Source organism: Marmota marmota, unplaced genomic scaffold (assembly GCF_001458135.2).
Source record: "Marmota marmota marmota unplaced genomic scaffold, marMar, whole genome shotgun sequence".
NCBI lineage: Eukaryota > Metazoa > Chordata > Mammalia > Rodentia > Sciuridae > Marmota > Marmota marmota.
Genome location: NW_026000185.1, coordinates 24,830,292 through 24,854,651, shown reverse-complemented (window position 1 = coordinate 24,854,651; position 24,360 = coordinate 24,830,292). Strand labels below are relative to the sequence as shown.

Sequence of the window (24,360 nt, the reverse complement as noted above, 5' to 3'; positions counted from 1 at the left end):
TTTGTGTTGGGAATCTTAAATCTTGTCTTCTAGCTGTTTTGACATTATAGTTAATTATAACTGTCAACTACAGTTAATCTTACTATGATATAGAACACTAGGACTTAATTCTCCTATTTTTCTACACATAACCCAACCCTACCCTTCTCTTTCTCTCTTCTTCCTCTTTCTGTGCTTGGCTTTCTTTTACTTAAAGTAATATCCTTCAGGATCATACATGTTGTTACAAATGACAGGATTTCATTTTTTTATGGCCGAATAATTTTTCATTATATATGTACAAATGTACACCACATTTTCTGCATTTGTTCAACTGTCAGTGGATACTTATATTGAGTCCTTGTCTTGGTGATTATAAATAGTGCCAGAATAAATGAGGTTTGCCTGTTAAAAATGGTAGTACTGAGCGAAGGAAGTAATTTTTTTGGAAAAGTGCATGTACAGATGTTACAAAGTAATATTCCAAAACATTTTTATTCTCATTACAGTGAAAGTGCAAGACAACATTTATTCTGTGAGGTTTGGTGACACTTAGGCCCGTGGCAATAAACTTACTGTTGAAGCTACAGTGAATGGAGGTCTAGATTTTGAAATAATATTAAATTGAAATAATGTTAAAAGAATGCTATGGAACTTTTAAAAACCATTAAAATGGAGTACCTTCCCAGGTCACAAAAGAAAAGGAAAGGAAATAGCTGAATGCAGTGGCATGTACCTGTTGTCCCAGCTACACAGGAAGTTGAGGCAGGAGGATTACTTTGGGCAAAATAGCAAGACCTCACGTCAATCAATAGATTAGCAAATATAACTACAAAAATACATACACAAGAAAATTAAAAACTGGTTGTGGTGGTATGTACCTGTAGCCTAGGTTACTTAGGAGGCTGAAGACTGAGGAGGATCACTGGAACCTAGCAGTTCAAAGACAGTCTGTGTTTGGGCAACATAGTAAGAGCCAGTCTCAAAATGATGAGGGGGAGCTGGGGAAGCGTGGGAGTAACAATGAGGCAATCTTTGTTCTGGGAGCATATACCTAAATTCTTGGTGTTTTGCCTTGCATGATGTAAGAGATCATTTCATTTATATGAAATAATGACAGAACCCATTGTGACCTGAACCGCCATGGTAATGCTCAGGGATACAGCCTATTAATCAAGCAGAAATATGGGAAGAAATGAAACTCAGGTTTATTATTTATAACTCTAAATGAGTGACTGAAGAAGATGAACTTACTATAAGGCCACCTTATACTTTCATCACACATTTTAATAAGGAATTTAAAAATATTTAGGGTGTCTTTCTCTCACCCTGCACAAAAGTCAACTCAAAGTAGATCAAAGATCTAGGAATCAGACTGTTAATTCTCTGCAAGTGATAGTAGAAAATGTATGCTCAACACTCCAACATATTGGCACAGGTACTAACTTCCTTAACAAGGCTTATTAAGTGCAAGAAATAAACCAAGAGTCAACAAGTGGGATGACATCAAATTAAAAATCATTGCACAGCAAAGAAGAGTATGAAGAGAGCCTACAGAACGGGAGAAGGTCTTCACAACCTGTTTCTTGGACAAGGGATTAATATCACACACACACACACACAGACACACACACACGAAGCAAAAAAATCCTCCCCGTAATAATCCAATTAATAAGTGGGAAAGGAATTGAGTACTTTTCAAACAAAGAAATACAAATGGCCAACAAATAATGAAAAGACGTTCAACATCTGTAGCAATTAGGGAAATGCACATCAAAACTATATTGAGATTTCCCTTCTAGTCAGAATGGCTGTTATCAAAAACACAAATAATAAATACTGTGTGGATGTGGGAAAAAAAGGTATGCTCATACATTGTTAGTGAAACTTCAAATGTATTATAACCACTCTGGAAAAGCAGTAAGGAGATGCCTCAAAAAACTAGGAATGGAACCAGTGTATGACCCAGCTGTCCTTCTTTTTGGTATTTATCCAAAAGATCTACAATCAGCATGTAGTAGGGATACAGATACTAACAGTCCTTATAGCAGCACAGTTCACAATAGCCAAGTTTTGGAACCAGTCCAGATCCCTGTCATCACATGAATGGATAAAGAAAATGTGGTATATATACACAACAGAGTTTTACTCAGTCATAAAGGAGAATGAAATTCAGGCATTTACTGATAAATGGATAGAACTGGTGAACATCATATTAAGTGAAATCAGAAAGTCAAGGATCAAATGATTTCTCTTATATGTGGAAGTTAGACCAAAATAAGGGCACAAAAAAGGTGGGGGTGGGGAATCTCCATGAAAATAGAAGCAATCAGTGGAGTAGAGGAAGGGAATTGAGATGGAAAGAAGAAGGATGGGAACAGAGAGGAAAGCTGTAATGAATATGACCAGACTTTCCCCTTTGCACATACCACAGTGAATTTTACCTTTATATCTGTAAAGGTGCTAATCAAATACTAATAATTAAGTAGAAGGAAGACCAATATTAGGAGAATGGGAACATGCAAAGGGAGGAGAGGAGGAAAAGGAGAAGTACTGGGGACTGAATTGGAGCAAATGTATCCCATGTTTGTATGACTATGTCAAAATTGACCCAATATTATGTGTAAATGTAATACAGTAACAAAAATGGTATTTAGGGTGATCCTTCATCTGCACATTTAAGTTGCTTTAACAAAGTAGGAAAAAAGTCAGGGTGATGCCTCTGCTGTGCTGAAAAGCCTATAGGAAGATGCCTGGGGGCCTAGGAGACACCGGCATTTGGTGATATATTGAGGCTGATTGAGTAGATCCCCTTCAGATCTAGGGCTCTCATTTTCCTCTCACATTTGTATAGGGAGCCAGGACTGGTATGAGTGCAATATCTGTTTATAAGTGACTATGTAGGAACATCTACGTAAGAGTGTTTGGTTATATTTACCTTACTAATGATATCTTTTTACCCTTCTAGGTCCATTTGAAATACCTACAGCTTTACTACATCTTCCCTGACCACTACCAACTGGGCACCATTTCTTTCCATTATATTTTGGAGAAACTAGACAGAAGCTCAGGCTTTTTATCCCAGATTCACCACTTAGAAACTGGTTGATCTTGGGCAGATTTCTTTTTGTTCCTGTGTCTTCATTTTCTCATCTGTAAAGGGGAGATAATGAATGTCTTTTTTTTTGTTGTTTCGTTTTAGCACTATTAGGGATTGAACTTAGTGTCTTGAATATGCTAGGCAAATTTTCTACCTAGTAGAGTATACCCAGCCTTTTTTATTTTGAGATAAGAATCTCACTAAGTTGTCCAGCCTGGCCTCAATCCTTTGATTTTCCTGCCTCAGCTTCCTGAGCAGCTGGGATTGCAGTCCTGCACCACTGTGCCCAGCTCACAGGCTCTTAGTGATAAGAGTTAGTTTACACCATGCATTTAGAACAGTGTTTGGCATGTGCTTTTGCTGTTTTGTTAACATTTATTATTCCATTCCCCCCTTGATATGCAGATCATGCTCCTGTTTCAGTATACCAATATATTTAGCTGGCTTTCTTAAATTGTGATGCATTTTTCCGAGCCTGAGAGTCCTTTTCACACCTTACATGATTTTTTGAATATGAGGTGGTAGCCATTGAATGTCTTGGACTGAGTTTATGCAAGATTTGGTTAAGAATTCAAAGCAGTGTATATTCTCTTTCTGACTTTTAGAGCCTTTGAAGTTGGATAGAGGCAGGTCTCATTTGTTTTCTTAACTGCTAAAGTAACTCAAAAGGCCACTTAACCATGGTTACCCAATGGGTGTCCTGACAAGAAGTCTAGTCACTCAAGGCTGCGGACTTTATTCCTTTCTTGCTGATATTACTAGCATAAATGAGATGAGTTTTGATAATTCTCTGAGCAATTTAGGCCAGGTTAATAGTATCCAGTAATTTCCTGAAGTGCCATGAAATGGCAGGGAGGTGATTTATGTAACATTGCCCCCTGTTAGCTGAGATGAACACTGGAGACTCAGCAGTGTCCTGGAATTATGAATAACTGCTAGAGGAACTGCTTTTGTTCCAGAGAGTTGGATGATTTTTTGTTTTAAAATCATTAAGAGGATTCCTGTGGTTTCAAATGATGAGGTACAGGGCTGAACTGGCTAGTTATAGATGCCCAGCATACCTTCAATTTCAACTGGAGGAGGACGTTCTGATTTACTTGAAAGTACTGAATTAAATTATACAATTGATGAGTTTGTCGGGGAAGGGCATGTAATAAAAAAGTGTCACTTGGCATTCCAGGTAGGTTAGGAGATATGTATTTTCTAAGGTAGGGCACTCAACAAATGTAAAATTTGTATGACTTGAGCATGAAAAAAATTGCACTTCATTCATCAGACAAATCCTGTTCACATTAGTAAGTGTGGTTAACATGAGAAGTATGTGATTGTGGGAGCCAATGTCTGGGAGCTGATGAGTTCTTGACTTTAGGCTCTTGAAGAGGAAAGACAGCCTTGAGTGTAATCATGTCCAGTAAAGAAATGGTTGGGGCCCTAAGGCCTTCAGTTTTTAGGGTTCATATCTCCATTTGGGCTTTTGAAACTAGGCCCATGATGGATGGATGAATTGTCCTCTAGAGCTCTTTAGCCCAAACCATGACCAAGTTTCCCCCACTTACTTTATAGTCTGCCTATTAAATATAGTCATACTAGCTCTGAGCAATCTAAAGAATTTCCCAGAGGAATCCAAAGAGGATAAAAGGACCTTCTTCATACTTTAGGAATGTTGTCTTTTATCTCGGTTGCATTTTGTTTTACTCCAGGTTTGTTAGTTATGTTGTTTTTTTCTCTACCCCCTCATTTCTAGTTGATCGCCCTAGATTAGTTTACATGAGGAAAAACAAATTTGAGTTTCAAAAAGTTGTAAGTTGAATGTTTGCAATCAAAAGAGCTAGATTTAAAAACAGTTTACTTATAAAATTTCAAAATTATAGCAAAATATACATTACATAAAATTGTAACCATCTTAAAAGCATATAGTTAGTTCTGTAGTGCTATGTACATTTATGTTGTTGGGCAACAAATCTTTAGAACTTTTCATTTTTCAGAATAGAAGCTTTGTGCCTATTAAGCTCAGCTTCTTTCCCTAGACCCTGGCAATCACCACTCCTGTTTCTGTTTCTCTCTAAATTTGATTACTCTAAGTATTTCATTAAGGGGAGTCATACAATGTTTGACTTTTTGTGACTGGCTTATTTCATTTAACATAATATTCTCTTGGTTCATCCATGTTGTAGCATATGTTATGACTTGTTTTCTATTATAGGCTGAAAACATTTTCCTTGTGTGTCTATACCACGTTTTGTTTACCCGTTCATTCTTTATTTTACATGTGAGGTGCTTCTGCTTCTGCCTCTTGGCTGTTGTATATATAATGTTGCTATGAACATGGATGTGCAAGTCTCTTTGCAATCCTCTCTTCTGTTTCCTGTGTGTGTGTGTGTATGTACATACATAGATATCTATATATATGTATATATATATACACACACACACACAGAAGTAAAATTGCTAGATCACATGATAAGTCTGTTTTTATTTTCAAGGAACTGTTTTCCATAAATAACTAGATTTTAAAGATATGTGTTTAAGGTCATCTTGTTGGTCCTTGATCTCTAGATTGTTTTGAATTGACCCTGAGTAAGTTCTCTCAGTCACCTGCTGTAGCATACCTTGAACTTGAACACACCCCCACCACTGTCCATTACTCACTGAGGCCCAGACCCAAATAACAGATTCTCAGGATCCATGACTGGCCAGAGAAATAAGTTGAGTCTTAGCAAGCCTGAGCTTAAATATTTCTTAATTGTCCAGATCTTTCAGTACCAATTTAAATGTCACTTTGTGAAACTTTCTCAGACCCTCCACTTAGGGCAAGTTTGTAATTGCTTCATCTGTGCCCCACTTGGAGATTACTGTCATCACTGTGTCTCATCAATTCTATTGTAATTATACAAGACAGTTTTTTTTTTAAATCAGACTTTATATTCCTGTGTGTAGGTACCACGTTTTAGTTCTATCTCCTCTAAAACCTGCAGAATTTGGTACAATACTCTGTTGGCAATTTTCTAGTGAATGTTTGGTTTATCAGACAAGTGATTGATGGAAAGGTATATGGTAGAATTAGTGTCTTTAATCTTGACCATGGCCCCAGATGGCTGTTTGACCACATCTAAGCTACCAACCCTCTTCTCGACATGTCAGATTATAAGCTGAAAGAAAGAATGAGCATAGGTTAAAGAACATTTAGCACTTACCTTGTGCTAGGTACTTTGCTAAGCACTTACATTAGCTCATTCCGCTTTACAGTAGTGCAGTGGAATACATTTCACTTTTGTAGGCAATGGAATGATAGAGAAGGGAGACAGTCTGCTCAGCTCAAAGAGGTAGACTAGGCACAGGATGTATATTTCTTTTCCATGAGGCTAGTAAACTCATGTTATAGTTATAGCCAGGAGCTAGGATAGTTTCAACACCACCAGCAATGAACTGTAATAAGCTGTAAGGTTTAGAAGAACGAATAGGAAAATCCTGAGGTGGGGTACTGAGACCCTGTATAAAAGAACCACATTTTAATTAGTGACAGAAATGGAGGGAGTGAACAGTGGAGAAGGTTATGTGCTATCGGAACGTGTTTGAGAGAGACAGTTGCCCTGATTTGGAAGAAGGGGAGTTGAGGGAAAATGAGTTCCAGAGGATGAAATGAGAGGATGAGGTGGCTGGAGAAGATAAGTTCCTTCACAGAGGGGCTTGGGTTTTCCAGTCTCCAAGCAGAACAGGGAAATGTGGCCTGATGGCTTAGCTAGTGTCAAGGCTCCAGGTAGCAAGCAAGATAGCATCCTTCTTTTTAGATTGGGCCATCAGCATCCCCACCATGGAGCGTGTGGGGCCGAGTTTCAGCACACATGTTGCACATATTCTCTTCCCCCACTGTGAAGAGAGCAAAACATATTGATGGTGTCCTGCAACTCTTGATAATTTCATTGAACATATGAAGCTTAAAATTGATACGTAGGTCTACCCCTGATTAACATTGTTACTGTTATTCTGACTTGACTGGATAAACTGATATGGAATAATCTATTAAATATGTCACACTTGAACAAGGAATGTAAATCATATTTCATCTATAATTAGGTGGGAGACAAAAATCACAAAGAGACGATTTTAGTGAATATGTCTTGGTGTGTACACAGCATCACTAGAATTTTTTTCCTTGTTTCATGGGGAGAAATAAGTTGATTGCCTTTCAAGAATTGATTGCTGTCCAGGAAATGAGAGGCTGAGGGGTGAATTATGTAATGTTCACAGAGTGGGTTTTATTTATGGATTCAATGAGATTAGCTGCGGTCTTCCTAAAGTTAACGGCACTAGAAATGCACCATTCTGTATTTAGCTGGAAATACCTAACTTTCCAAGTTAGAGACCTAATTGCTTCTCAGATTATAATGTGTTTGCATTTGTATCTCCTTCTCCTTTCATGGGAGCTGTCTGCTGCCTTTATTGTTTGTGAATTAATGTTGCAAACCAGAGCTTGTGAGTGAAAAGGATGGTATATTTTCAGTTCTTTGGTGCTCTTGTTTCCCAGTCACAGAATAATCTAGAGTGAACCTGATTATTGATAATAAATAAGAGACATAAACAAAAGTAAAAAAGATAAAGACAGTGTGTTTGGAGGGGTCATTGAACCAAACTGTAGCTAGGAAATAAGATAATTGTAGTTTTTACCTCATATAGTTGTTTTGAAGGGTAAAAACACATGCTAAACCTTTGGAACAACATGTAGAATGTGTTTCAGTGCATTTTATTTGCTTTCATTATTATTAGATACGTAGTTGGTATTTGTGGTGAATGGTGAGTGTGGTATGAATGTGAATGTTAAGAGCATAAGTAGGCATGTAACTGATATGTTTATGTCTTTTTCCAGATGGTTGGCATAATGAAACAAAAAGTGACATTATGGAATTGTTCTTATTTGAGACTAACACATCAGAGAATGTTTTAAGTTGTGGTTTCATTTTGTTTTGTGAGGTTTTTCTTGACTGTTGTTGGTTTATAGTATTTTTGGTGCTGGAGGTTGAACCTGGGACCTTGCACATGGTAAGGAAGTGATCTACCATTAAGCTATACCCTAGCCCCCTTTTGTTGGTTCTTGACATATTAGTTTGATTTATTTCAGGTGATGTTCTCATAATGTATCAAAACATCTTTTTATACTTTTAAAAATAGAAATGAGGACCATACCATCATTTAGAAAATGCCTGTAATACTAGGTACTCAGTATATGTGTGGGAGTATTTTTTAATGAGGATTATGTTTAGAATTTATTGACTCTGTGACACTGCCCTCAGACTGAGTTATAGGGCTTTCCAAAAATGAGGTGTGAGTGCTGCAGTAGAATCATCCAGGGCTACCTGACGTGTGTTTTTGATGTGCCAGCCTTTTGCCTCCAGCGTTGTTGGAGCAGGTAGTTGTGTCTTGAGTCACCTGGACTATTGGGCATGGGCTGCATGGTTATGCGTAGTATAGGGTGAGCTACGTGGAGTTAGGTGCAGCTGTGGTATTTCACCTAAGTCATAGCTTTTTGTGGAATGCTTCATTACAGAAACTTGGTGGATTTCAGAGATGATGTACTTTATAAATGGAGTCTAGAGACGCCTATGAGAGAATAACAGAAGGCTGACATTTCCCACTCTGGGCCAATTGTTTGTCTCACTGCTTTGCATAATGACTTTCTTTCTCTCCCCTCCCCACCTCTTCTCTCATGCACTTAGAAGGACTTAATGGCATCATTTATAGTTAGAGAATAAATGTAAAGAACATTTATTCAAGAACACCAATAAATTGCACTTAAAAAAGAAAAGACTCATATAAGGCAGGACAGATTGCTACTTGAGGGAGCTAATGGCCAGTTTGTTTTAGAGTAGATCACCAAAGGAAATGTAGCTTTACCTGCTGACCCCACAGTTCAAGGAGCTGTGTTCACAGTGTTGGAGCACTGTGGGGGAGGGCTCAGATTTTGCAGCAGAAAGAACTGTGGATGACTAACCTTGCAGTTGCTCTGGCCTCTGCACCCATGACTTTTGTGCATTTCACGTGAAAATTTCACCCCACCCCGCATCTTCTAAAGCCCGGGAGATCTTTCTACAGGAAGCCACAGGCTTTACCTGGTACCTGGACAAGGGAATGATGAGAAAGGGGATTTGGGGTTTTTTAGGGGAAAATTACTTGGCTTTGAGAAACTTAATGGATAATATGTATTCAGTGCAGCTAGGTTCCAGGCACACACTGGAATAAAGAATTAAGCATTTTTTCATCTCTCAAGAAGTTGTCTAGTATGAACCATCTGTGTGCAAATAAATGGTTTCAATTACTGTGAAAACAGCAGCAATGAAAGGGGCCACAAAGGATGGTGGTAGTATAGAACATGCAATGGTAGTATAGAACATGCAGCCAGTGGAAGTGTTCAGGAGGACGTTGATCAAGGTGGGTTTGAAAGACAATGAGAAGCTTGCCAAATAAACAAGAAGGGAGATCACCAGGGCAGAACAACAATGAATGGTCTGTCTCTTAAGAAGATTTGGAGCTAAGAACCAAATCCAGAGACTGGGTGTATTTTGCTTCAGTTCCACCTTATATCTGCCTGTCATGTGACCTGATTTCTTTGCTTTTACTAAGGGAAAGAAATGGGAATCCCCATGTCTCCCTTTTGTTTGGCATAGAAAGCTGAAATGTCTAAAATTGTGATCTTGGGCTAAGATTATTTAGTAATCATCTAATCATCAGTGGTAGAGTATTTGTCCATCATAAACAAGGCACTGAGTTCCATCCCTGGCAATAGGGGTGGGGTGAGGGAGAATTGTGATTGTGTCTAACTTGGATAATACAACTTATAGAGCCTGAGATAGATGTACACGATTAGTTTAATGAAAGATATAGGGTCAAATAAGACATTCACATTGGTCCGGTTCCATTTCAGTTGCTCTACATTTGAGTCATTACTTTTGGTTTTTTTGCCCCCCTTGCTGGGTTTATTGCTTCTCATTCATTAAGTCAGTGCTTACTGAGTTGGTTCTAAACAGCTGTGCAGTCTAACAGAAGTACAATTTTTTCCTGTCCGGAGCTTAAAGCCTTAAAACGTGAATTAACTTTGAAAATAGAGGCTGGTATCAGTTTATGAAGAGCTAGTCTAAGAAGTTAGGACTTAATAATTTGCACCTCCCAACCCAGGGAGAATGCCAATGAGTTTTTTGAATTTATAGCCTAAGGCAAATCCTTTTTGATTCCCGTGTTCCTTGACTTTATTTATTACAGGAGGATAATGCCTTAATGTGTTTGAATAAATTTTGAAAATGTATACATAAAGGTAGGTTTATAAGCTTTGCATTGTGTGAGAGAGTAGTTTGTAAAAATGTGGACTCAGGGAGCAAAAGAGCATGGTTTTGAATTCTATCTCCATTATTTATGAGCTGTGTGATCTTGGGCTATTAAACTAGGAGTATCTCCTTATATGGAAAATGATAATTTAAATCATTGTCACATAAAAGTTACTATAAGGAATAAATGAACAAATTCAAACAAAAGTATACAAGTAGGTCGCCTTACACATAGTATTATCCACAATTGGATTGCCTGGTGAGCCCCTTTAGTGGGTCTGATATTTTCTAATGCCCTAGAACATTGCTTCTGTTTCTGCATATTTGTGCATCAAAATCATTGAGAGGGCATCTTAAAGATATACATCTCTAAGGGTTCTAGTTCTACAAAGAGTGTTAGCCCCATTCTTTCCTTTAAACTTTTTCCCCTTAAGGTCTTTTTCCTTAAACTAAAAACCTTGAACATGACACAACAAAAAAGCACATGAAAGGTAGAAAGAATCCAGACTGTCTACCACTTAGGACTTGAGAAAAGGCATGACGGTGAATCCTCTGGATTTCCTTAATGATGCCTAAGGTCACACAACTCATAAATTGTGTAGTTGTAGAATGGATGTTGTGGGAACTTCTGGTCAGTAATGGCTATAGTTATAGGAACTCCCCTACTTCCCTGCTCCCCTATCCAAAAAAAAAAAAAAAAAAAAAAAGCTTAANGGACCATATCATCATTTAGAAAATGCCTGTAATACTAGGTACTCAGTATATGTGTGGGAGTATTTTTTAATGAGGATTATGTTTAGAATTTATTGACTCTTTGACACTGCCCTCAGACTTGAGTTATAGGGCTTTCCAAAAATGAGGTGTGAGTGCTGCAGTAGAATCATCCAGGGCTACCTGAGGTGTGTTTTTGAGGTGCCAGCCTTTTGCCTCCAGCGTTTTTGGAGCAGGTAGCTGTGTCTTGAGTCACCTGGACTATTGGGCATGGGCTGCATGGTTATACATAGTATAGGGTTAGCTACATGGAGTTAGGTGCAGCTGTGGTATTTCACCTAAGTCATAGATTTTTGTGGAATGCTTCATTACAGAAACTTGGTGGATTTCAGAGATGATGTGCTTTATAAACGGAGTCTAGATAGGCCTATGAGAGAATAACAGAAGGCCGACATTTCCCACTCTGGGCCAATTGTTTGTCTCACTGCTTTGCATAATGACTTTCTTTCTCTCCCCTCCCCACCTCTTCTCTCATGCACTTAGAAGGACTTAATGGCATCATTTATAGTTAGAGAATAAATGTAAAGAACATTTATTCAAGAACACCAATAAATTGCACTTAAAAAAGAAAAGCTTAAATGTCTATTTCCCTTGCCAAGCTCTGGGAAAGGATGGGTGAATAACAAAACTTTGTTTGACAGTACTCTCTCTACTGTATCCAATACCAAGGGGAAAACCATATCCCATACTCTTAAAGCTACAGCAGGGCAGAGCAAAAAATTTGATCTTCCCACTCTGCTTGTTGGAAGCAGGCAGTGTTCATCAATACCCTGCCAGGTAGTGTCAACAGCAGGGTGCTGATCTTCCATTCCATGATTGACAGAACTAGGTGGTAGTCTAGTAGAGTGCCAGGGAATATAAGTAGGGGTGGGGGAGCGGTCCAGGCTGAAACTGAGCTTCCATTCCCATCCTTCTGCAACAAAGTGGTAGAATCATCCCTTCTCGCCCCTTCCCCTTGGTGCCAGTGGGGCTGAGAGGAACCTGATCTTACATCCTCAACTGGAGGAAATGAGGCAATGCCAGCGAGTGCATATTTTCTTTGGAAAGGTGTCAGCAGGGCCAAGCAGGGAGGTTAACTTGCATTTTGCCATCTGTAACAGGCAGTGAGACTCAGTGCATTCTTTTTCCACTATAGTATTTGGTGGGTCCCAGAGGGAAACAGAATCTACACCCTGCCTCCCCATCCCCCATGCTACATTTCAACATGCCTACTAACTAAAGACATCTGGAATAAAATGAAAAGAATCAGGAAAATCGAACATGAATGAGAATAGCCAGTAGCACATGTCAGCACTGAGATGAATTAGATATCAGAATTATGAGAGGAATTTAATACTTACTTCAACAAGGAATTTATTTAAACAATTGAAAAACATGAAATCTTAGGAAAAAGTCTTATGGGCCCAACAGGAGACCAGTTTTGATGTTCACAACATGATGGAGATGTTGTAGATCTTGGTTGTGGATACTACACCAAACAGTGTACTTAGAATGGGTATTTTTTTTTCCCCTGGATCTAAAGTTTTAATTTTAAATGACCAAACTTTATAATTTTATACATAATCCAATACAATGCTAATAAAATTAGCATTTCAGCCTCCAAGAACTGGTATGTGACAGGGATAGTCTTGAAACCAGAATGGGTACTTTTATTTGAAATAAATTATACCTTAATAAAGTTGATTTATAAAAAATACATGGGGCCAGTAATTCAACTGTGGAGCTTCTGGTTCAGTAGTTCTATGACAGAGTCCAAGCATATATATTTTTTATTTTAATTAATTCCCCACATGAGTTGAAGGCAGCTGGAGGTCTGAGGAATACAGATTTCTCCAGAGGAATGTAGGCTAGTTGTGAATTCTTTAGAATATAAATCTGTTAGCAATCTGTATAAATAGAAACTTGTTCTGGTAAATTATGAATTACCAAATAAGTACCTGCAGAATAAACAGAATACATAATTACAAACTGTTAAGTGTATTATCCCCATATGGAAGTTATTTATGTCCGTTTCTTTTATTGGGCAATGTTGTGAAAAATGTTATGTGGTCACCGAATTGGGCGGTGGGGGGGGGACCCGGGGGAAGGTATTTGGGGTGGGAATGGGAAAGACAGTAGAATGAATCGGATATAACTTTCCTAAGTTCAGATATGAATACATGACCAGTGTTACTCCACATCAAGTACAACCAAAAGAATGGGAAGTTGTACTCCATGTATGTATGATATGTCAAAATACATTCTATTGTCACATATAACTAAAAAGAACAAATTAAAAAAAATTATGTGGTATTCCTGGAAGCTGTCAATTATGGTGCTGGGTCATAAAAAAGCTGCATTGTGGCATGTCAGGTGACTAATGAGAGAGGAGATTAGATACAGTTATATATTCTAATCCTATTGGCTTTGTGTTAGGGGAACTATTTGTGGAGGGAAAATAAACATTTGGAATCTTCAGCCTATATTAATAGATGATAACACTTAAAAATTTGCATATGTATTTGTCTTTAAATCTGTATGATTTCTAAGATGGGGTAGCTTTTTTCTTTCCTAATGTAGAACCATGACTGAATTAGAAGGCAAATACAGTATTATTCTGTTTTAGGAACAGCACTCTGGTAAGATTTTCAAAAATGTAAATAAGTCTTATGTAAGTGAAGGTATTCAAGAAGTTCTGGGTGTGGCACAGAAGGGATGGTACTGGGGAACCTCTAAGAATATTTTAAAATTTCATTTTCTGCTGTTCTTTAAAAGACAATAAGCCATGAATACAATTGTGGAACCATAAGAAATACTCATAAAAAGTGATTTCTGCTGGGTGTGGTGGTACACACCTGTAATCCCAACAGCTCAGGAATCTAAGGCAGGAGGATTGAGAATTCAAAGCCAGACTCAGCAAAAGGCAAGACACTAAACAACAGTGAGACTTTGTCTCTAAATAAAATACAAAATAGGGCTGAGGATGTGGCTCAGCGGTTCAATGCCCCTGAGTGCAATTCCAGTAACTCCCCTGTCTCCCAAAGTGATTTCTATATGTGCCGGCATCCCTGGCTATGGATCTAATGTGCTTGTTTGTTTAGTAAACCTAGGAGTTTATAGTGAGGAGTCATTTTTGTTTCCTTAGGTGGCTCTGGGATCCGTGAGATAACAAGAAATACCATGGTATGTGCTTATCTCTGTGTCTCTTGCCATTCCCATGGAGATTCCTAAGTTTGCAGGATCCCTGTTACCTGTGTTTGACAGCGTGATTCTTAACCATGTGTAGTATGTACAGCTACTTTCAACATCACCATTGTTTGACCTGGGGAAGAACACAGCCAGTTTGCTAATCATTAATCCCTGACTGTGGAAAGCAGTTTACTCAAGAGTGGGTCCTGATTCCTACTCGAGATGAAGCTTCTTTTATTGAGATCAAAAATAAACTCAAAGTGCTTTTTCTTTGGGGGTAGGGGTGGGAGTAGGGTTACCAGGGGTTGAACTCAGGGCCATTCGACCACTGAGTCATATCCCCAGTCCTATTTTGTATTTTTTAAATTTAAATTTTAAAGACAGGGTCTCACTGATTTGCTTGGTGCTTGCTTTTGCTAAGGCTAGCTTTGAACTCAAAAGTGGTTTTTGAAGTAACCATCATAACCACTTTTCCAGCTTGGTGCCTATACTTGCCCTTCTATGGTTAGAACAACTTAGTATGTTTGGAAAATAATAAAGGGAACTTTAGAATTACATGTCTTTCCTTAATTCTTGGGCAGTCTCAGGTAATCCCAGAAAGTGTGGTCACAAGTAAATCAGCGGAGGCTATCATAAACGGAGGAAATCTATCCCATTATGCCTGCCCCATGCCATTTTTTTATCTGTCACCTAATTAGGGTTTCTAGACTACTAAAGTTTTCTGGTTGTATTAATGGAGTGGTTGTATTTATTTCAAGCTCTGTTACTTAAGCAATTTTCTAAAAGTCATTTGTACACTTTGTAGTTCTGAGAACACACTTTGCTTTAATTGAAGGTCTTGCACCCATATTCTGATGGAAGTAGCTAATATTTTTTGAGCAATTCCTGTGAATGCTTCCCTTTATGTAGATGATTCTCGGAAAGCTAGGTTTTAGAATAATTCCCTTTTTAATCTAAGGCCTTTGAGCTTTGATTTTTTTTTAAGGTTCCATGTATTGAACCCAGGGGTGCTTAATCACTGAGCCAGGTCCCCAGCTCTTTTTATTTTTTGAGATAGGGTCTCACTAAGTTGCTGAGGCTGGCTTTGAACTTGGAATCCTATTTCAACGGCATGCACCATTGCATCTGGTCTGAGTTTGATTTCTAAGAAATAGTTGAATCTTTTATGAAGTCCAGTGAAGTGTTTTTTATTCAATAGATGATTGATTATTGTTGATTTTAATATAAAATCATTTCCCAATAATTTTTCTTTCTTTCTTTTAAAAACAGACTTTGAAGAAAAATTTCTTCTTCAGGATAATTTTTTTCCAAATTTCTTCTTGTAACTCTTGATTAAAGGAAGACAATTTTTGGATAGTATGGGGACAGCTGACTCCTGTAGGTTTAGAAGGAATTGACATTTAATCAAGTTTCTGGGGACAGACCACTCATGCCAGTTTATATTGGCATAGAGCCCTCCCTTTTCTCTGTGGAGAATGTGGCTTATGATTCCACATGGAGGCTGGCTGAATGATAAGCCATTAAATATTAACAAAGCACGTACCTATGTAAGGCACAGTACTGGCTATAGGGATATTTAGAAGGTTCAGTAGAAGGTTCAGTTTCTTCCTTTGAGGACTTTATTATCTAATTGTAAAGGTAAGATGTAAATGCCTTAAAAATGAGTCAACAGTACAGTAATTCTTAAATATTTTTAGGTTTTCTAATGTAGTGGTTCTTGGATGTTAATGAGCCTCAGAATCACTTGGAAGCCTTGCTGAAATACCGATTGTGGCCAGGTGCCATAGCCCACACTGTAATTCCAGTTACTTAGGAGGCAGAGGCCAAGAGAATCTCAAATTTGAGGCCAGTTTGGGCAACTTAGACCCTGTCCCCTCCCCTCTTTATCTCTCCCTCCTTCTTTCTTGTTCTTATCTTTTCTCCTCCCCACCTCCCTTTTGTGGTTCTGGGGATCAAACCCAGGTCCTTTACTAATGAGCTACACCATGGACTCTGAATTTCTAAGAAGTTCCCAGATGCCACTGGTGTTCCTGGTCCAGAGATCACACTTAATGAAGCGCTAGCCGTCCTTGTGCATTAGAATCACCCAAGGACTTTAAAACACACACACACACACACACACACACACACACTCACACACACTCCAGACCAGGTAAACGAGGATTGCTGTGTGATTGGACCTTCAATGTATTTTTCTTTTTTTAAAGCTCTCAGTTATTTGTAGTATGCAGTCAGATTGGGGAGTTACTGGTCTCACATGTAAGGGGCATAATTTTAGATTTAGAGTACATGATATTCCTGAGAAGTTATTGATCCTGATCTTAAAGAATGGTAAGAGAAGAGAAAGGGATGTTTTATGTTCTTATAAAACTAACACTGAGAATAAGTCAACTAGTTTTCTAGTGGTTTCTTGGGGGCAGGCAGAGGGGCTTGTGAGGCAGCAAGGGGCCAGTGGGTAGGATTGAGGTGCATGCTACCACTAGCAGTAAGGAGCATTTGCTAACTGCCTTCTGAACTTCCCCTTAAATAGGCTAGTACTTACCCTAACAGACTTTCTTGTAAGTGCATTTGGAGTGAGGCATGGCTGTGGACTATGAAATAGTGATAGGCTGAACTTTGAAAAATGACTGTCATTTTTACATTTCATTTAAACTATATTTATTCATGTATAAAATAAGGTACTGCATATAGTTGCTATAGTTCAATGTGTGTGTGTGTGTATAACAATTTTAGAAACATTGTTTTTTACATGTTGATCCCTTAAGTTCTAGCTGTGTGTCCTACATACAGTGTTTGCTCAATAAATCCATGTTTGTTGAATGAATTGGAAAGGTTATCTTTTCGTAAGTGCCCCTACATTAGGAAGGACAGAAAACACTTGTTTCTGAGCTTTACAAAACAAACAAGTCCCTGCCATTTTAGGTTTCCTAACCTAGGCAAGAAGTCTCATAATTAAAGGAAATAATAAATAATGGAAATACATTTTCTCTATGTGTACTAGTCATAAGCTGCCTGTCATCTTTAGAGTTCTTTTCCTTTTCAGTTCCAATTGATATTTAATCCTGTAAAATTTAGGTACTATTTTTAGATTTTGTTTTTGACTTTAGTAAGTTAAATTGATTATAAAATAACAGAATATTTTGTGTTTAATTTCTTGGAAATAGAACTTTTGTTATAAATTTCATAGGGCTCAAAACTTACAAAATAAATATTGGAGATTTGGTATTAAAATTTTGACCTTTTCTGTTTAAGTCAGTTGGAATTCTATGGTGAAGTGGCCATCCTGTGTTGGCCACAGGTCTTTTCTCCACCCATCAAGGGAAATGTGACGCACAGCAGCATCTGGATTTTTGGCCCAGAGCGAAGAGGAGGAGAGATAGTAAAGAAATCTGATCAGATCATTTGATGCTAATTTCACAGGTGGCTGATCACTGTGTAGGGCCTGGCTGTTGCTATTTATAGAGCTGTAAGTGGATGTAGGTACACACTGGGGCCTGAAAGGATGGTCTGACTCAGAGTGTAGTGGTAAAAGTGGGAAAGTAGAATCTAGGGACAAATGGTCATTGGTGAGTGTCATTGCTAGAGTTAAATGAGACTCAAGTGGCTGTCATGATTTCCACTCTGAATTCATTTCCATTCTTGAATACCTTTGAAAACAAACAACAAAACAGACCAAAGCAATCACTGATAGGCTCTGCTTTTAAAAAAAATTTTCGTTGATATTATAATCAGGTAGACTTGATTTCAATTTCAATTTAAAGAGCTATCCACAGAGCTATAAATTAATTCAATTTCAAAAGGACTTGATCATTTTCACTGCTTCCCTCTCCGATTCCCTATCTTTCTGATGGGGAAACAGATCTAGCAGGGTCATATAACCAGCTTAGTTTCACAGCATTGAAACTGGAGCAGGAATCTGGATCTTGAACCTCTTAGTTAACTTTTCTGTTTCATTCTCCTCCCCATCCTTTTTCTTCCCACTTCTTTGACTGGATATTGAACCCAGGGGTGCTCTACCACTGATATACATCCTCAGCCCTTTTAGTTTATACTTTAAATTTTGAGATAGGTTCTCATTATGTGGCCCAGGCTGGCCTCCAACTTCGCAATTCTCCTATCCTCCCTCAGCCTTCAGATTCATGCCTGGCTCAATTTTTTCTTTTTCTACTCTGTTAGTTCTATAAGATTATCCTTTGTGATATTTTCTCAGAATTATTTCATTAGTTGAAAAATGTCTCTGTTGTTTTTATTTCTTAAAATGAAAAATACAAACTCCTTTAATTGATGATACATCTGCTCAATGCCAGCATTATTAGTAATAGTCACAGTACCTCTTGGGAGAAAAGCGGGGCTTGGCTAGGTATGGGGGCCAATGAGGAGCACACAGCATTAGTTAGCTGTTGTCCGTAGACTGGTGGTACCTGAGATAATGCCTGGAGGGGTAGTTACTTTGAATTACATCTTGGTCTTGACCTCAGATTTGGAGACTAGCTCTCCTAAGAAAACTCTTCTTGTGTTCTGCCTTCAGCAGCCTTACAGAGAAGTAGAATAATTATTGTTTAAATAATTGTTTGTTTAAAGTTTTACTAGCTAGTTCTTCTGCACAGAATTGACAGGCATCTCTGTGAGAGTATTTCTAGTCTATTAAAGGCTCTTCACCACATTACTTGTAATCTAATCTCAGTGTAGAATGTAATGATAGGTTTCTGTTTTTCCTCTCCTTTCCTTCCCACTTGTTTCAAAGGCCACACACCAAGCTCTGGAGAGGGAGATGCCTGGGGGCTGGGAGTTGGCTGCCCTTACTCTGGCTGGCCATATGTGGCTGCTGAAACAAGTGCCTTTGGGTCATTCATTCTCAGGTCACAAAGTTTTAATGTGAAGGCCTGAACATGGACTCTCTCCTGAATGATTTATTAGTTCCCCATCTGTAATTGGAGGGAAAGAGATGAACTTAGTGTTTCTTGAACTTCAAAATAACCCCAGGGAACTTATTAACAGCACATGTTCCTGGATGCTACCTCTGGGGGTTCAGGTTCAGGTCTAAGATTAGGGCCATATTTTAGAACCATGATTGCTCTGAGTGCTAGGATCTCATTTAGTCCTGATGATTTTTTATTGTACCTACCAGTGGAAGATGGATTTTAGGCCACAGAAAATTTATTTGTAGTTATAGTCAATTTACCTCATAGATTTACCTCATAGATGTTTTTAATCCCATAAACCTTTAGCTTGGGAGGGTCACAGGTTATATTTTCAGGCAACCTTGTTGGTATGTACCCGGATACTGAAAGATATATACGTGTGTGTGTGTGTGTGTGTGTGTGTATGTGTGTGTGTGTGCTGTCTCTTATACNGAGCAGTGTGATATGTTGCCTTGTGTTTGGGCAGTTCATTAGGGTCAGCCAGTATAGTAGCTCTTAACTTTTGGGCCATGTTAAGAGTAAATTTGATTTTTGAAATGATTTGTTGAGTCCATTTAAATGGACTCTAAATGTGTGTAATTCAGTATTGTTTCTAGTTGGTTAGATTTGTTGTGTATCAGTATTGGCTTAGACTTCTGTACCTGGCTCTGGATGTTACCTCTTACTCATATCCAAATCCATGCTCCACATGCTGTGGGGCTCCCTGGCATGTCCAGATTTGCCACGTGGGGCAAGGTAATCCCTGCATGCCCCGCCCCCCCATCCCACTCGACATCGCTAAGCCTACTATGACCTGAAGCACCACTACCCTGGTGGCTCTCTTCTGTGCCTCACCTTAGAGGGAGGAATGACTTTATAGTCATTAGAACTTCTAACAGGCTAGTGGTGATTTTAGGAGGGGTTTCTTCTCTGATCCTGATAACCACATGGTTTATACTTAACTGGACACTGGCTATTTAAATAAATGCTTGTTCTTCAATTATCGAGTAGTTCCCAGTTGGCAGATTTTCAATTGGGATTGAATTTCCTTGGCCACTGCTGTTTGTTGTGCTCATGCTGGTTTTTGCGGCATCTCTCCAGGCTCTTGAGCCTTTTCTAAGCAGGAGAGATGTCAGAGTGCTTTGTCTCATTCTCTTGGCTATTAGGGAAGGACTTCCTGTAAAATAAATGGAGGGCAAAGGAAAGTATCATGCCTGTGGCATAGAAATGCTGTTAGCAAGCTTGAGGCATATCAGAGAGATAGGTCCTATGAGTAACATTTACTATTGCCTTTCTGCTTTGGAACCTTTTTTTTTTTTTTTTCCCTTCCTTTTCCTGTTTCTGAGGCCTGAGATTTATCCTGAATTTAAAAATGGACTGGTTTTGATCACTTGAATAGTCAACACATTCAGCAGGGAATACATGTGCAGACTGAGATGTCTCTTAAAGCCAATTTGTAGTATAAAGTCATTTGAAATGATATTTTGAGTCAGTAATGTATTTCTGCTTCAGAGTCTCTGGCTAGATTTATGCATTTATCTCCTGTTTTACTAGGTGATTTGCTTTTATTCTGCTAGCAGAGCCCATTCCACCTCCCAAACTTTAAATGTCAATCCAAGACACATGCATGTTTTAATGAGAAGGCATTAAACTACTTCAAAATGACATCAGACAACAACACCATAAGCTTAGAAACAAGGAGAACCTTGGATTCTTGTTAGATTTTCCAGCAAGCTTGATCAAGTCATTGCAGAAAGGATTACGTGACCCTTAACATGAGTTTTGGAGAGATTCAGTCAAGTAGGTGGATGAAGTACCAATGGCAAATCTGTACCCAAATGCCAGTTGGTATGATCTTTCCTCCCACAACTTGGGGTATGCAGCTAGAAGACAGCCTCTTTTTCAGGGTCCAACTACTTCTTTGCAGAGGGATACAAATATAAAAAGATGAAACCATTTTCAGTTTTACTGGACTACATCAAGGTAGAAGCCTCTGGTTTGTTTTGCCCTGCTGCCATTTGCCTTTTCCTTGCTGCTGTTATTCTTTGTGGCCTGAGGAGCTTCTGACTTTAGCTGAAGGAGGGGTATAAGGACAGGGTGCTTTGATTTCCACATCTGTTGTTTTTTCAGAAAGGAAATGAGCAACTGGTAGTTCCAAAACAGTGCCAAAGGGAGCTGGGGAGTTGTTACTTGTAAATGTACTGGAAGAAAGAAACAAGCACTGATAGGTAGTGCATGATGTACAGCTTATGACTTCAGAGAATAGGGGCTTGTCTTTCTGTGATTCTCTCATAACCATGTAGGAGGGAAAAGAACGAGGCATGTGATTTGTTGGGGTTGAACTTCTGTGCAGAAGTCAGTGTTCTACTCATTTTATCACTAATTTATTAATTTATTTCACAAATATCTCTTGTGTTCCTAATCTTCTAAGTGCTTGGGATAGCAGTAAAGTAGACAAGCAAAAATGGTCCTTGCCATCATGAAGCTTAGACTCAAGTGAGGGGTTGCTGCTGAAGACACATGGTGGTGGTGGTGATGAATATGATGAAAGGAGAAATAAAACAGCAGAGAAGAGAATGAAATAGTGTGTTATGGAATATCTCCTTATAAATGACCAAAAGATAAATAAGGACCATTAAATAAAATGTGGAGTTTTTATTATCTAAAATTTTTATAACATTTCAGTTGTTCAACTTATTATGGAATATTAGCATGTATAGTGACTTAGAAGATTCATTTTTCCCTTGCAGTATGGAAGTTATCCAAGAACATAGCATTCCTTGGATATTCAGCCTCAGTTAGCTGGACTAGAGTTTATCATCACAGTTGCTTTTAGTGTAGATTGTATATTATTAGGGATTAAACATAAGAGCTCTAACAATGAGCTATACCACAACCCCTTTTATTTTTTGAGATAGGGTCTTGCTAAGTTGCTGAGGATGACTTGGAATGTGTGATCCTCCTGCCTTAACCTCCCGAGTTGCTGGGATTATAGGCATGCACCATCATGTCTGGTTTAAGGGCTTGCTTTTTTTTTTTCTTTTTTTTTTTGGCGGGGGGGTTGTACTGGGGATTGAACCCAGAACTTTGTGCATTCTAGGCAAGAACACTACCAGCTGAGATATATACCCTTAGCCCAAGGGCTTACTTTTTATAAAATTGCTATAAAATTGTTTTCTGTGATTAAGAGGAGCCTTCCCACTTTAAATAGATGTTTAGTGGTTTTCATTGTCATTTTGATTTTAACAGTAATGAGTAAGCTTAATCCATTATAGTTATATATAAAATTAGAATGCATTGTAGTATATTCACATGTGTACCTAGTATAATTTGGTCAACTTTATTTCACAGTTCTTTCATTTCCCCTCCTTTCCTCTTTATTCCTTAATCCCCTGCTTTTACTTGTTTGATCTCACTTCTGTTTTGACAAGATCCCTTCTCTTATTTCTATCTCCTCATATAATTATGTGCACTTTAGGGCATAAATATTTATTATTGTTATATCTTCTTGTTGGATTTATTTTATTCTCTTTGACAGTATTTAGTGTTCTTCCTTGTCTCTTCTGATTAACTTTTCCTTTCAATCCCACTTGGTCAGATATGAGAATAGCTACTCCTGCTTGTGTTCAAACTCCATTTGCATGGAATGGTTTTTAAAATAGCAATTCTCAAGCTATTAGTGATAGCCAGCATTTTATAAAGTGGAATCAAATAAATGATTATCAGAGTATATCACACTTTCTAAGATTGCATATTATTTTAAAAACTTTTTTTAAGGGATGTGTGTACATATCACACACATGAATGGGTATGTGTGTGCATGCCACATCGTGATGATATTTCCATTATATGTCATGCTTAAAAATATTAGAAAAACATGAGCTTACCGATGAATTTGCTGTTATTTAGAGAGGAAGAAACAGAGAGTCAGAAGTTACAGATACTGTCTAAGAGAGCTAAAATTTGAATTGCACTCTCTTTGACTTTGCACATTTGATTCAGGATGCTATAGTAAAGCTTCTATAAGACTTTCCTTCTCTAATGTATTTCCAAGACTTTGATGTTCAGAGACACTGATTGGCCTCTGAAAATTGTTCTGAAGTTTGAGGCAGGAACATGCCCTCAGACTAACAGACCCAGGTTTGACTAATTTTGTCATACCATCTCTACAAGGTCTGTTTCAGAAAGGGGATGGGATGTGGCTCTAGATAATTCATCTCTCTTGAAAAACAAGGAAAATTTAGAAACTCTTTTCCATTGGCTGAAAGGCAGCCTCATCTTATTAAGTAGGAGAAATGGTCTGGCAGCAAATAACACAATCTCTAAAATAGTTAATTAAATCTTGTAGTTGGTCAGACTGGTGTTGGTATAGTGAGAGGGTAGGCATAGTAAGAAGGGTCTGCTATCCCATGAAGATGTTGGGTTTCAGTAGTCAAACATTTTTTGGGTAGACTTTTCTATCATTTATTATAGTAAATATAGGTGTAATGTTTTGTTAACAGTCTCGGCCACTTCCCCAGCCTTCTGGAAATAAGGTGGAAATTTCAGTATTCTTTTAGGCAGGTATTTTGGCCTTAAAGGTCAGGCTTTCCAGAGGCATTATTTTCACTGGCTTTCTTTCCTTTTTTCTGAGATATCCTTGAATGAATTACTGATCCCTTCAGCTAAACCTTTTCTGTTTTGCACAGAATAAATTATTTTTGCTGAAGATTCCAGAGAAACAGAGGGAAAACCTGCTCCCTGCTCCCTTCCTGTTTTCCACTTTGTTAAGCTACCCCACCCCAAATCCCCAATATAAAGTGACCTTTTGGCTCTGGGCCCTATCTGAGTGTATTTTGTGGCAGTGTCTTCTATGACTAATTCCCAGGATTGTTAATGACTTCCTTTGTTACCCCAGAATAATTGGTAGCAAAGACAGCTGTGGGAGGAGACGTTTCCACTAGTTTGTAGGCTTATTACTTCAGTCCCTGTGGAAGAGGGTGTAAAGGAAGATGGTGGAAGTTATTTTATCAAGAGTTGGACGGTTGGTGGGTGGGTGTAAAAACAGATGGTTAATCAAAACTTGCTTGTATAGAATAATCACATACACCTGGGGAACAAATATTTGGGTTAATTGTCCAGTAATCTC

The 24,360-nt window shown here is 38.3% G+C and overlaps 1 protein-coding gene and 1 long non-coding RNA gene across 2 annotated transcripts in view; both read left to right on the top strand.

The window, feature by feature from the left end:
* The window catches only part of Auts2 (activator of transcription and developmental regulator AUTS2), a 1,115,816-nt gene that overhangs the window by 172,754 nt on the left and 918,702 nt on the right, over window positions 1-24,360 (top strand).
* LOC125612407 lies at window positions 567-19,630 on the top strand. Its single transcript, XR_007342770.1, has 3 exons — window positions 567-578; window positions 17,032-17,041; window positions 18,982-19,630. It is a non-coding gene; the product is annotated as an uncharacterized LOC125612407 (long non-coding RNA).